This window comes from Microcaecilia unicolor, chromosome 2, assembly GCF_901765095.1.
Source record: "Microcaecilia unicolor chromosome 2, aMicUni1.1, whole genome shotgun sequence".
NCBI lineage: Eukaryota > Metazoa > Chordata > Amphibia > Gymnophiona > Siphonopidae > Microcaecilia > Microcaecilia unicolor.
The window spans coordinates 66,403,162-66,416,600 of NC_044032.1; the positions used below are offsets into that span (position 1 = coordinate 66,403,162).

Below are 13,439 nucleotides of genomic sequence, written 5' to 3' on the forward strand. Positions count from 1 at the left end.
GGGAGCTTACTTCTAATTAGCTTGTGTTTTAAGTTGGGTGGCTGTCGGAAGGCCAGCACTGGTGGGGATGGGAATATCTCTTTCAGGAATTCATCCTCCTGGAGTACAGGCTGTAGATCTTTTATGATTTTTCTTAATTTTTTCCAGCTCTGGGTTGTATGTCACTATAAGAGGGATTCTGTCTGTAGCTTTTTTTTTCTTTGTACTGTAGCAGATTTTCCCAGGGTGTTTTGAGGGAGGAGGCAATATTCTTGGAGATTATTTTGGGGTTCTAGCCTTTATGTTCGAAGGATGAAGTCAGGATTTCGAGGTGTCTGTCTCTGTACCCTGGGTCAGAGCAGATACAGTGGTATCTTGTGGCTTGGCTGTAAATAACGGATCTTTTTGTATGTGAAGGGTGGAAGCTGGAGTTGAGGAGGTAGCTGCATCTGTCTGTGGGTTTCTTGTATATGGATGTTTGTATATATCCATCACTGATTGAGACTGTGGTGTCCAAAAAATTGACACTTTCTGGGGAGTAGTCAATTTTGAATCTGATTGTAGGATGGTATGTATTGAAGGAATTGTAAAATTCTTTCAGAGTTTCTTCCCCCAGTCCAAATCATAAAAATGTCATTGATGTGCTGGTAGTATTTTAGGGGTTTGGTCTGGTATGTGTTCAAAAATGTCTCTTCCAGCTCAGCCATAAAGAGGTTGGCATATTGGGGTGCTGTCTTGGTGCCCATCGCAGTGCCCATTATTTGTAGAGAGATATCATTGTTAAAGCAGAAATAGTTGTTAGTTAAAATAAATTTGATTAGTTTTGTAATGGTTTCTGGTGAGTATTGATTGATTGATTTGTTACATTTGTATCCCACATATTTGTAGGCTCAATGTGGCTTACATAGTACCAGAGAGGCGTTTGCCGGCTCCGGTGAGAACAAATATAAGTACATAAGTACATAAGCAATGCCATACTGGGAAAAGACCAAGGGTCCATCGAGCCCAGCATCTTGTCCACGACAGCGGCCAATCCAGGCAAAGGGCACCTGGCAAGCTTCCCAAACGTACAAACATTCTATACATGTTATTCCTGGAATTTTGGATTTTTCCAAGTCCGTTTAGTAGCGGTTTATGGACTTGTCCTTTAGGAAACGGTCTAACCCCTTTTTAAACTCTGCTAAGCTAACCGCCTTCACCACATTTTCCGGCAATGAATTCCAGATTTAATTACACGTTGGGTGAAGAAAAATTTTCTCCGATTTGTTTTAAATTTACTACACTGTAGTTTAATCGCATGCCCCCTAATCCTAGTATTATTGGAAAGCGTGAACAGACGCTTCACATCCACCTGTTCCACTCTAAAGTGATGTTGTGGTAGGATAAAGTTCATGTGGCACAGCCACAATTAGGGAATCGTACAATGGAAGAGTTGAGTTATGTCCATTACATACTTTAGCCTTGTTGGCCCAGTGTGGGTGTTTTTAGGAGTTTCTCACATGTAGCTATGCCATCCGCATGGGGAATGTTGCTGTATAGTGATTCTATATCCATCATGACCAGAAGGGTACTTGGTGGTAATTGCTTGATATTTTTCAATTTATTCAGAAAATCTGTGGTGTCTTGAATGAAAGCTGTTTGTTTTATGCATGAGAGGTTTCAGAGCTCCCTCTATGAGTCTAGATGATATTCCTCCGTGAGTGTGCCAATACCCGATATGATTGGTCTGCCAGGGTTTACAGGTTTGTGGATTTTGGGTAGCATGTAGAATGTGCCCACAGAAGGCTGGTTTGGTATGAGTTTCTTCAGATGTGGCTTTACTTGTTTAGGAAACGTTCTGATCAGGTCTTTCAGCTGCTTTGTATAATCCTGTGTGGGATCCTCAGTTTCCTGTAGTATGTGCCCTTCAATGTATTTTTTTGTGTCCATAATCACCACTGAGCCTTCTTTGTCTGCGGGTTTGATGATAATGCTCTGGTTAGTTTGTAGAGTTCTTATGGCCGCTCTTTCTGGTGGAGTAAGATTGTACAGAATTTTCTTTTGTTTGCTGGAAAGTTGTGATTTTACCCTATGTCACTTTAGGGAGAAATTTGGGGTGGGTTCAGGTAGAGATCTGCATGGCAACAGGGTCTGCGGGAATCCCCTCCGGGTTCGTGGGAATCCCATGGGAATGGAAGCAGTTCTTATGGGGTTTCCGTTGAAGTGTAGTCAGCCTTGCTGTCACTTTAGACCAACGTTTAAAAGAAAAAAAATTGTGCGGCATGTCTTTCTCCCCTCCCACTGCAAAGACCAGCGCTACTCTCTCCTTCCTTCACCCAAGTCCAACACAGCTTTCTCTTCTTCCTCCTCCCTCCCCGGTCAAACCTCCATTGTCTGCTGGCCTCTGCAGCATTAACTGACTGCCTGGGCTGGTGCAGAGTCCTTCTCTCTGTTGGGTCCCGCCCATGGGTACACAGAAGTTGTGTTACAGGGGCGGGATGCAGCAGAAGGAAGGATCCAGTGCCGGCCCAAGCAGTCTGTTAATGCTGCAGAGGCCAGCAGACAACACAGATTTGACAGACCAAGGAGGGAGGGAGAAGGGAAAAGAGAAACCAGCGCTGGACTTAGGAAGTGAGGGAGCTCTGTTGGACTTGTGTGTGGTGAGGGTTTTGAGGGAAGGAGAAGGATTGAACATGGGGGCAGGGTTTGAGGAGAGAGAGGGAGCAGCATCGGACTTGTGGGTGGGGAGGTTTGAAGGAAGGAGAGGGATCAGTGTTGGACTTGTGGGTGGGGTGTTTGAGGGAAGGAGAGGGATCAGCATTGGACTTGGGGGGGGGGGGGGGGGGGGTGAGGAAGGAGCGGGGAGCGGCACTGGAATTGTGCGCAGGGGGAGGGGGGAGGTTGAGAAAGGGGAGGGAGCTGACCTCTAGAATTTAATAGGTACCACCACCATACCATTCTGGCTTTTGTGTCTTTTGTTTTCAGTTGCTTGCAAAACAAAGCAGAGGGGATTGGGGATTAAGTATGTTAATTAATATACTGATGAGAAAATAATTAATTGAAGTACTGGGAGTTTCTGCTGTTAATTTGCCTCCTTTTACATTGACATATCTATCAACTGCACTACAAGAAGAGTATATAGTAATATGGAAATGGATGGAAGTTCTAAATGTTTAAACTAGTTTGGAAAGTTCTGGGTAGCGGTGGCTAGTGGTACTGGTGGCTGGCTTGCCGTGTGTGTGTCATGATCATGGGGTGATTGCTGGTCACATCATCCTCTTGGTTTGAGGTTGGGGAAATGGGTGGGGTGGGGGGAGAAGATATTGGTTTTATGCCAGTTTTGGCACATTTGTGACTTAACATTCAAAAACTCAAAAACAAAACTTACTTCAGAAGGTTATGGGGATGGGCAGGGATGGAAGAGATTACTTGTGAGGCCAGGCTGGATTTCCAGCAAGGATGAGTTGGATTTCTGTCCCTGTGCAACTCTGTAGTTCAGAGAACAACTCTGTTGTGGCAGAACCTGGTGTAGGGTGGGTCTGCCACAAGAGCTTAAAGTGCATTTACTTGTCTGGCAGAAGTAACTGCTATTAAGAACAGTACTTTTCAAGTGAAGAATTTCAGAGAACAGGAGTCAAATAGAGGTTTCATGATAACTGTGATGTCATTTAGATCCATACTACCAGAGGTGAAGTTTGGTATGAAATAAATCTTTCAACAGTCTAACTATCCAGGGATGAACAAAAATTGGTTTATTATTAACCTTTGAATGGAAAGCACTAATAGCTCTCAAGTATACTCTGAGTTAGTTTTGAGGTCAGAATTAGAAAGAGGGTGGAGGTACTTCATAAGGGAAGGTAGAGAGCACATAGTAGGGTCGAATGTTCTGGCTGTACACCAGAGGGAAAATCTTTTCCATTTGCAATGACATTTTGTGTAGAAGGTTTCCTAGAGGCTAAGAGTATCCTAGGGACACCGTTTGGAACATCTAAAGCAGTGAAGTATGTCGCCAAGAACCACGCCATTAGGGCCAGAGAGCAGGGGTCTGGATGCAGGAATGACCCCTCATTCCGCATTATCAGGGTTGGAAAGGGATCTAACCTCAACAGTTCCTTGAAGGAACCAGATCTGATGTGACCAGTAGAGAGCAATTAAGATCATGGTCCCTTGGTCTAGACACAGCTTTCCTAATGAGAGACAGTGGAGGGAAAGTATATATAAGATCTGTTACCCAATAAAGAAGGAAGGCATCCAGGGACTATATAGTTGTGAGCACAGAGCCTGGAGCAGAATATGGGGCGCTTGTTCTGAGGAAACGCAAAAAGGTCTATCACTGGGGCCCCCACCCTGTCAGAAGATTTGAAGAGACACCAGAATCCTGAGGGACCACTTGTGAGGTTGAAAGACTGCTCAGTTTGTCCACCATAGCATTCTGCTTGCCAGCTAAGTAAACAACACTTATAGAAATGTTTCGAGAAGTTGCCCAAGTCCATATCTGAAATGCTTGTTAATAGAGTAGATAAGAACCTGTTCCCCCTTGTTTATTCAGATAATGCATTGCAACCTGGTTGTCCATATGAACGAGAGCTATCTGATTGAGGAAAAGTTCTGAGTGTGTTCCAGACTGCTTGTAATTCCAGGAGATTGATATAATGCCATTTCTCCTTTGGGGACCAAGAACCTTATGTATGAAGGCCCTCAACATGAGCACCCAAACCTACCATACTGGCATCCGTGGTGAGACTTTGTGACGTGGAGGAGGCTGAAACAGAAGTCTCTGGGTGAGATTCTGTGGAATTATCCACCATTGTAAAGAGTGATGCAGTTGTAAGGTAACCCGAATATGGGCTCAAAGTGGCACCATGGCTTAAGACCACTGAGAGGAGAGAGTCCACTGAGGTATTCAGAAATGGAGCCGCACCAATGGTGTTACATGGACTGCTGAAGCCATGTGGCCAAATAGGCAGAGAATCAGATAAGCAGAAACTTGGTTGGAACTGGAAATATGAGCAGACAAAAACTATAGTGTCTACTCTTGACTGTGGGAGAAAGGCTCAAACTTGAACAGTGCCCAGGAGAGCCCCGATGAACTGCAAGGTCTGAATCAGTTGAAGACGTGATTTGGGTATTCATTACAAATGCAACGAGCTCTAGAAGACAGAGAGAATGGAAATATTGTGCCGACTGTTGGAAGGTTGTTTTGGATCAACCAGTTGTCGAGGTAGGTAAAAACATGTATGCTTACATCGGTGGAGTGTTGCAGCTACCACTATCAAGCATTCTGTGAAACACAAGGAGCTCTGGCAAAATGGAATGGGCAAGACTTTGTATTGGTAATGCAGAGACCTAAAGTGGAAACGCAACAAACTTCTGTGAGCAGGAAGAATAGATATGGGGGTAATGCCTCTTTTAGGTCTAGAGAGCAAAGCCTGTCATTGAGTGGATCACGGGAAGAAGTGATCCCAGGGAAATCATGCAGAATTCTTCTTTGAGCGGATATTTGTTTAAATCCCATAGATCAAGAATTGGTCGCGCTCCCACCATCTTTTTCAATATGAGAAAGTACCTGAAGCAAAACCCTTGACCCCTCTCTAGCAGAGGAACTGGTTCTATTGCATTCTACTGGAGGAGGGCAGAGAGCTCCTCCTAAAACCCATCATTTGGAGGGAGGTTGAAACAAGACTTTTGGTGAATGATCAGGAGGCCTTCGTTCCAACGCAGAGCGTAACTGTGCCAATGAGCTGAAGTACCCGCTGGGTGGGAAGTTGAAGGGTCGCCTCTCTTGGAATAGGATCAGCCTGCCTCCCACTAGTAGGGTAGCTTGGTATGGACAACTGAATGGTGGCAATGTTCTCTAGGAAGGAGTCAAAAACTGGTTTGCTATTTAGGCTGATGAGGGGCCTGACATTGGGACACAGTTCTCTAAGGAGATGCAAGTAGGAGTATAACGAGGCTTAGATGTGTAATAATTAGAACACCCAAATCCTCCTGAAAATCTTCTAGAAGAGAGAAGCGGCAGAAGCAGAAGTCGAGGGCTGTGGTCTGGAGATAATGGTAACCTGAATGTTTTTTGATCAGGTCAACCACTTCCTCGACCTCATCCCAAATAAGTTGTCTTCATGACAAGGAACATCTCCTAAACATTCTTGGACTTGGCAGACTCTAGGTCAGAAATTCGAGCCAGGAAAGACATTGCATTGCTATCTCAACGCGGAGATGCGAAAACAGACATCAAAGGCTTGACAATCCAGTAGTTTCCTGAGTTTAAGAAACTCAAAAGCCTGTTCAGGAGGAAGGAAGTCTGCAAAGGAGAGAGCAATCTGTATTAGAGACTTCAAGTAAAATTGTAGAATAAGTTGACAATCCAGTATGCTGCTGGTTAGTTATAGAGGCTTAAATGTTTACCTACAATGAGCAAGAGGTTCTAGCTTCTCTACCTGGAGAAACAGAAGCATGAAATCTCACACTGCGTGAGCTTTAATGCAAATTCCACAACTAAGGAATGATGGGGTAATTGTGTCTTTTCAAACCCAGTGCATTTCTGTATCCTATACATAACATCAATTCTCTTTGAAGCAAGCTAAACTGTTACAGAACCTTCCCAATTTTTGAAAAGATAATCTTTCATAACCATATGAAGGGGGACAGTGAGTCCCTCTCTAGGAGGAGCGTCAATCTAGAACATCAAAGAGTTCTGAACAAGGTTCCTCTTTAGTCTCCAGTGTGAAGGGTATGGCCTGTATCATCTTGTGAACAAACCAGGAAGCATATACTTTATGGGGATACTTTATTTATTTGCTGCATTTGTATCCCACGTTTTCTCACCTATTTGCAGGCTCAATGTGGCTTATATTGTTCCGTCATGGCGATTGCCATTCTGGAGTGAGAGATACAAGTGGTATTACATTAAAGATCATGATTGACATAGTAGATTAAGCAGTCAAGTATAAACAGTTCATATTCGGAATAAGAGATAAAGTAGTATTGCGTTAAAAGTTCATTCGAGGTAGAGTAGGCTTTGATAGTTGAGTATAGAGAGTTAGGTTTTATTCAGTTCAGGCTTGAGTTTCGTTGATTGGTAATTAGGATGGATCTTTGAGGTGGTGATAGAATGCCTTAGGAGTACTCAGCTGAGAGTCTGTGTGGCTCTTGTTCTCCTAGGAGAGGTTCAAGTCTGACTCTTCAAAGTACTCGTCTTGGGAAGTATGTGGAAGAGCGTGTCTACTACAGTGTTGGCTCTGTGTGGATCTGAAGGACAGAGTTCCTTTGCCAATGTTGACACATGTCTGTTAGGTTTGTGCTGCCCCTGATGGATGACACAGAGCCAGTGTGTGCAGGGGTAAAGGGGCAATCAGGGAAGACAAAGCCATAGTGGAGAGATTAAATGAATTCTTTGCTTCAGTCTTCACCAAGGAAGATTTGGGAGAGATACTGGTGCCAGAAATGGTATTCAGAGCTGACAAGTTGGAGAAACTGAATGAAATCTCTATAAACCTGGAGGATGTAATGGGCTCAATCTGACAAAACGGAAGAGTAGCAAATCTCCTGAACCGGACAGTATTCATCTCAGAGTACTGATAGAATTGAAAAATGAACTTGCGAAACTATTGTTAGTAATATGCAATTAATCTTTAAAATAAAGCATGATCTGGAAGATTGGAGGGTGGCCAATGTAACGTCGATTTTTAAAAACGCTTCCAGAGGAGATCCGGGAAATTAAAGACTAGTGAGCCTGACCTTGGCAAAATACTTCCTGACATTTTTCTTGAGTCTGCCCCCCTTCAATCTCATTTCATGTCCTCTCGTTCTACCGCCTTCCCATCTCCGGAAAAGAGCTTCTAACATCTCTTCCTGAGTCATAGCCATGATTAACCAATTATCCAGATAAGGAAACAAACTGCTTGTTTGTGTAGACGTGCAATTGCTGCAACTACACACTTTGTGAATACTCGAGAGGCTGAAGAAAGGCCAAATGGAAGGACCTTGAATTGATAAGCCTTTCCTGAAAGGATGAAACGTAAACATTTCCTGAAAGCCTTGTGAATGGGTACATGAAAGTATGCATCCTTCAGATCTAAGGAGACCAACCAACTGCACACCTGAAGTAAGGGTAGAATTGTTTGAAGGGAGTTCAGTTTGAACCTTTTTATAAACTTTTTGAGTCTCCTAAGATCCAAAATTGGACACAAACCCCCCTGTTTTTTTAGGGATCAAAAAGAATCTTGAGTAAAATCCCTGTAGTTGGAGATGAGGGACCTCTTCTACTGCCTCTGCTTTCAAAAGATGTTCCACTTCAGACTGCAGCAATACTTGCTGGGTAGTAGATAGAGGTACTGATGTCGGTTTCCCAAAGAGGAAGGCTCAGGAAATTTAAACGGTATCTCTTTTTTTACAATACTGAGTATCCATGAATCTTTTGTTATACTGGACCATCGGTAGTAAAAGTATCTTAGACGCTACCTCACTGGTCTCTCTGGCACAGTGGAGCATCAAAAACTAGGATTCTGCTTTGCTTGCTGGATCTGGGATGGCCTTTGAGCTTTTTATCCTTAGATGTTCTCTGACTTTGTTGGTGTCTCTGCTGCTTGCTGGATCTGGGATGGCCTTTGAGCTTTTTATCCTTGCATGTTCTCGGACTCTGTTGGTGTCTCTGCTGCTTGTTGGATCTCTGATGGTTATATGACCTGTAATACTTATAAGATTCCTTAGGGGTATGTGTTCTTTTAGATTGATAATAGGTTGATAACCTGTTAGATTTTTTGTTCTGTTCACTTTTGTCATCTTCCAGGGTGTCAAGGGTATTGCAATCATCCGTTACGGCATCAATTATTTCCTTGACCTTGTCTCCAAAAACATTTTCTCTACTGCAAGGAGTATCTGCCACCTTGTCATGAACATCACTTCCAAGGGCAGAAGATTTTAGCCACGCTAGATGTCTAGCGTTGCCCCTCTTTATCACCATATCATATGAATCATGTGATAAACAAATCATATTTTTAGAACAGTCCTCTATCTCTGATAAAAGCAGGGTCGGTGCATTTTTCTCTAACAAGGAAAGAGATGCCGCAAATGTATGCAACCTCTTCAGAAAGTTATACACATATCAGGTATAATGGAATTAATGCACTATGATTCTCATTGAGGGCATAGTATTCTTGTAAACTTTCTTCCCCATAAAATCAATTTATATTCCTTACTAGGAGGAAATTGGATAAATCTTTAGAGCGTTTATATTTTCAAATTGCTGACTTTACCACCATTGATCGGTGTGGAAGTTGTGATTTCTAATGACCCAACAACTCTTCTACTTTATATTTTGTGTCAAGGCTCTTTTCAGTTGGGCACGAAGTAAAAAGGAGTGGTCCACACCAACTTGTGATTTTCCACTGGGAATTTATGGATCTGGATTTCCCTAGGTGCATCTGAATAATGTAAAAACCCCAAACATTTTGCTCTTCGGTCAGGCTTTGACATAGATGGAATATCCAAAGTTTTTACCATCTAAAGCAAGAATTTTGGGTAATTAGTGTCCACCAGTTGTGCCATTTTTACCTGCTCCAGCATAGAAGGGACAGATGGCAAAACCAGGGGTTCCTCTGTTTGAAAATGGAGAAGAGCATGAAGGCCGATCACGAGAACGCTTGACCTGAACAGCAGAAGACTCACTCCAATCTGAATGCGCCTCCATAGAGGAAGGAGTTGAAATGGACCAAGATCTTTTCCTGCACTTTGGATATCTGGATAGTGTTCCAATAGAGTTAAAGCCCTCTTCGGCAAAGTTACTTTTGAAGCATGGGCTTGTTGGTTCAAAAAAATGTCTTCCAAAGATCTAGCACTTCTTTACGGAGCTCTGATGAAGAACGGTGCTGAGATTGTTTGTGTTGCACTTTCAGCTTTGGAAGAGAGTCACTTGCAGAATGTGGGTTCGAGTAATATGAAGAAACAGAAGATCTGGAACATGTAGTTGATCTGCTCCTATGCTCAGAGTGATATGATCCTGTAGTAGCATGCCAGTGTTGATGTTTGTGCCTCTGCGCCGAGTGAGAAGCAGGAGAGTTATGATGACAGGTGTTCTGAGCTGGGAGTCTCTGAATTGAGGAAGGCATATGACATCATTGGAAGAGAGAGGTGCTGGGGAAAACCCTGCCATACATGGAGTCGATGACATATGACAAGAGCTTTGCTGTGCCAGAGATTCTCTGCGCTGGGGAGAGTATCCTGCTCCAGGGAAAACACTTGCTCCAATGCAGTCAATTCCCCCTGTACGCTTACATGCTCTATGTGTACTCAGTCTGGGGACACATGTGTGTAAGGTAGGCAATTGTGGCAAAAAATCAGATGAAGCTAATGATGGTATTTGAGCTGTCTTTTTTTTTTTTTTCCCTGTGGCGATTTCTTTAATTTACTAGATGAATGCTTCTTTTTATGAGACTGTCTCGGTTTTGAAGCAAAGGGTGACAAGGATGGAGAAAATGATGTTTCAGTTCACTGATATCGATAGCTTGTGGTGACATTCTTCTACATTCTGGGCAAGAGATCACATTGTGATCTTTTCCCATAAATTGTAAACAGCTGGTGTGAAAGTCAGAATTTGACATTTTACGAGTACAACTGTCACACCACTTAAAACCCGGTTTGTGTCCTGACATGGTAAAACACTGAGAAGCAAAATCAAATTCTGAAATACAAAGTATATGTGCAATAGTGATACACATTGGCAACTAACAGGCGACTGCCAATGGGTATAACTGCGACTGAATGCGCAATAGAACGTACAGTATATACAATATGGCAGGAATCCCCAAACATGTGCAGAAGTTTCTTCAAGAGACCTCTGTGCTTGGAATCTGCCAGGTTGGCAACATCACCCCTTCTGTGGATGCAGGATACTTGAATTCTCAACCAGGTCACCTCCACATCTCCTTTCCTTAGTCCATTCTCTCAACCCTTCAACACCTGCTTCCTTTTCTGAAATCACTGAAGAGGAAACTACACATCTTATTTCCTCCTCGAAACTAACTACCTGTTCCTCTGATCCTATTCCCACCCATCTACTTAACACTATCTCTCCTACTGTCATCCCTTTTATGTCATATCCTCAATCTTTCATTTTCCACTGCGACTGTTCCTGATGCCTTCAAACATGCTGTAGGCACACCACTCTTTAAAAAACCTTCATTGGACCCTACCTGTCCTTCCAACTATCGCCCCATCTCCCTCCTCCCTTTCCTATCCAAGATACTTGAACATGCTGTTCACTGCCGTTGCCTTGACTTTCCTTCATCTCAAGCTACTCTTGAGACACTTCAATCTGGCTTTCGCCCCCTTCATTCAACTGAAACAGAGCTTGCTAAAGTCTCCAATGATCTGTTCCCGGCCAGATCCAAAGGTCTCTATTCTATCCTCATCCTTCTCAATCTATCTGCTGCTTTTGACACTGTTGATCACAGCCTACTCCTTGATACGCTGTCCTCACTTGGATTCGGGGCTCTGTTCTTTCCTGGTTTTCTTCTTATCTTTCCCAGCGTAACTTTAGTGTATACTCTAGTGGATCCTCCTCTACTTCTATCCCACTGTCAGTTGGTGTACCTCAGGGATCTGTCCTGGGATTCTTCTTTTCTCCATCTATACTTCTTCTCTTGGTTCTCTGATCTCATCCCATGGTTTTCAGTATCATCTTTACGCTGATGACTCCCAGATCTACCTCTCCACACCAGAAATCTCAGCCGAAACCCAGGCCAAAGTATCAGCCTGGCTGTCTGACATTGCTGCCTGGATGTCTCAGCGCCATCTGAAACTAAAAATGGCCAAGACTGAGCTTCTTATCTTTCCCCCTAAACTAACCTCTCCTCCTCCCCCATTCTTTATTTCTGTGGATAACACTCTCATCCTTCCTGTCTCATCAGCTCGTAACCTTGGGGTCATCTACGACTCCTTCCTCTCCTTCTCTGCACATATTCAGTAGACTGCTAAAACCTGTCGTTTCTTTCTCTACTAGCCATTAAGCCCGTAAAAACGGGCAAGATTTCCAGCTACCCTCCTCGCTGCCACTCCCTCCCCCCTCCGTGCCGGGCCCCCTGCACTGACCTGACAGCGCCTCTCACCTCCAAGTGAAAAGCGCTGCAGGCAGCAGTAGATCGCTCTGCTGCTGCCTGCAGCGCTTCCACACGGAGGTGAGAGGCGCTGTCAGGTCAGTGCAGGGGGCCCGATATGGAGGAGGGCGGGAGCGGCGGCGGGGATGGGGGGGGGGGAGGGTGGAAGTTGGTGCACGCGATGTTCGTTTCCACGCGGCAGCGTCCGACAGTGACCAACTCCGTTTCCCTCTCTGTTCCGCCCTCTGACATCATCATGTCTTGACACGAGGGCGAGACAGAGAGGGAAGTCTCTACTGCGCATTTGCAGGTGAGTCGGTCACTTGCCGTTTATATGTTTGATATCACCAAAATTCGCCCTTTCCTTTCTGAGCACACTACCAGAACCCTCATCCTCTCGCTGAGACTACTGCAACTTGCTTCTCACAGGTCTCCCACTTAGCCATCTCTCTCCTCTTCAATCTGTTCAAAATTCTGCTGCACGACTTATATTCCGCCAATGTTGTTATGCTCATATTAGCCCTCTCAAGTCACTTCACTGGCTTCCTATCCGTTTCTGCATGCAGTTCAAACTCCTCTTATTGACCTATAAGTGCATTCACTCTGCAGCTCCTCAGTACCTCTCCACTCTCATCTCTCCCTACATTCCTCCCCAGGAACTCCATTCAATGGCTAAATCTCTCTTATCTGCACCCTTCTCCTCCACTGCTAACTCCAGACACCATTCCTTTTATCTTGCTGCATCATATGCCTGAAATAGACTTCCTGATCCAGTACGTCAAGCTCCATCTCTGGCCGTCTTCAAACCTAAGCTAAAAGCCCACCTTTTTGATGCTGCTTTTAATTCCTAACCCTTATTTACTTGTTCAGAACCCTTATCTTATCATCCTCACTTTAATATTCCCTTATCTCGTTTGCCCTGTTTGTCTGTCCTCCCTCCATTGTATGCAAATCTATCTCATGTACTCTCAAGGACTGGGTTAAGAATCCCTGATCTACAGGATGTAGCTTGATTACTGCTACATTTGCTCCAGCAGCATTCAACATTTTCATAAGTCCAGCTTGTGGGTTGTCATAGAGTTGAATACTAACCACTTCTTGTGGTTTCAACCTTTCCATCTGCAGTACATGATAACACAACAGAGAAACTTGTTTGTTCATGACCAGTAGTTGTTATAGCCACTGGCTTTGTGCCATGCTCAGCAACTATTCTTATACCTGGAATATCAAAACTCATCGGTACCTCATCCATGTTGATCATGTCTCCCGGTTGCAGATTATTTTTCTTACATTCTTCTTGCATGAAATTAACAAATTTACCCATTTTCTCCTCCCAATCAACTGGAACCTTTTGGACCACTGTAGCACTAGCTCAAATACACAAGTCAT

At 43.9% G+C, this 13,439-nt stretch overlaps 1 protein-coding gene across 1 annotated transcript in view; it reads right to left on the bottom strand.

The window, feature by feature from the left end:
* Nucleotides 1-13,439, bottom strand: part of ZFR (zinc finger RNA binding protein) — a 306,684-nt gene that overhangs the window by 110,708 nt on the left and 182,537 nt on the right.